The 1461-nt window shown below is 39.2% G+C and overlaps 1 pseudogene; it reads left to right on the top strand.

The window, feature by feature from the left end:
• Positions 1-1012: 1012 nt before the first annotated feature.
• LOC118607514 lies at positions 1013-1131 on the top strand (annotated as a pseudogene).
• Positions 1132-1461: the final 330 nt, after the last annotated feature.

Genomic DNA, 1461 nt, shown 5'->3' with positions numbered 1-1461 from the left:
CTTTTTACTTTTCTCATTTGCTTTCCTAAACAATATCAAATTTCCAGTTGCTAAAAGGTCTAGAATTTAGGAAACAAGGTGCTGCTATTTCATTTCTTATGCTCCTCTAAAAGCTTAAGGTTCAAAAGCATAATAACGGCCTTGGCTAATGGAAGCTGTCCTTTGACTCAAACATCTACTTTAGCACTTACAATTAACAGGCAGCATATTTATACCGTTAGGATGTACATGCCTAGATTAGGAACAAACTGTACCCTATGATGGGGACATTCACATTAGATATTCAAATTAGTAGTTTTATAGTTTTGCCTACTTTGCCATGTATAATTTTAAACGACATAACAATGCTTTAACGGTTGTGTTCAAAGGTTAAGCTACCACATGAAAATCCCTTTTAAGTGTCATATTCTCATAATTATTGACTGATTCTAATTTTATTCCATGTAGTAACCTTTACTGGAATAATCCTAAACCCTGATTTTTGTTTTCCATAATATTTTAGTAATTCTCAACCTGCCACATTTTTGTGAATGAGTATACATAAAGGTCACACCCTGCCATGAAAGGCTTGTGGTTCACTTTCAATAGAGAAAGGATAAAGAGGAAATTTGGGGATGGGGAAAGGGGTGGTCAGGAAAAAAGCTTTATTTGCAGCAAAATGATCAGAGCTGCAATGCTGTTGCTTCAGGCCCCTAATACTTCTTGTCCACTCTTGAGGTCCTGTTCAGATCTCTTCCCAAAATTTACTATTGGATAATTACCCATCTCTGAGCAGACTGGGTCTGAGAACTGTCTCCAAATATCAACAATCAACTCTTAATTATTAAGGCAATGGGTTCGAATGCTTTCTATGACAACTGTAACAAATTACTGACTTAAAACAACACGAATGTATTATCTCATAGTTTTAGGAGTCAGAAGTCCAAATGAGTCTCACCGAGCTAAAATTAAGATGTCAGTAGAGCTGTGTTCCTTCTGTAGGCTGTAGAAAAAAAAAAAAAGTTCCATTTATGTCTATGGCCATGACACCCTGAATGCGCCCTATCCTGTCTGATCTCGGAAGCTAAGTGGGGTCGGGCCTGGTTAGTACTCAGATAGGAGACCACCTAGGAAGACCGGGTGCTGTAGGTGGCCAAAAAAAAAAAAAAAATCTATTTATTTGCCTTTCTGTCTTAGTCCATTTGGGCTGCTATAATGCTATTACAAACTACCACAGACTAGATACCTTCTAAAAATAGAAACTTACTTCTCACAGTTCTGAAAGCTGGAAGTCCAAAGTCAGGGTGCCAGCATGGTCAGATGAGGGTTCCTTTCTGGGTAGTAGACTTCTCATTTCTCACATGGTGAAAGGGCTGAGAGAGCTCTGTGGGATCTCTTGATTGAGGGCACTAATCACATTCATGGGGGTTCCACCTTCATGCCCTAAGCACCTCCCAAAGGCCCCACCTCCCAACACCATCA

Source organism: Rousettus aegyptiacus, unplaced genomic scaffold (assembly GCF_014176215.1).
Source record: "Rousettus aegyptiacus isolate mRouAeg1 unplaced genomic scaffold, mRouAeg1.p scaffold_m13_p_8, whole genome shotgun sequence".
NCBI lineage: Eukaryota > Metazoa > Chordata > Mammalia > Chiroptera > Pteropodidae > Rousettus > Rousettus aegyptiacus.
The sequence above is the reverse complement of the archived record's forward strand: the minus strand, read 5'-3'. Positions and strand labels throughout refer to the sequence as shown.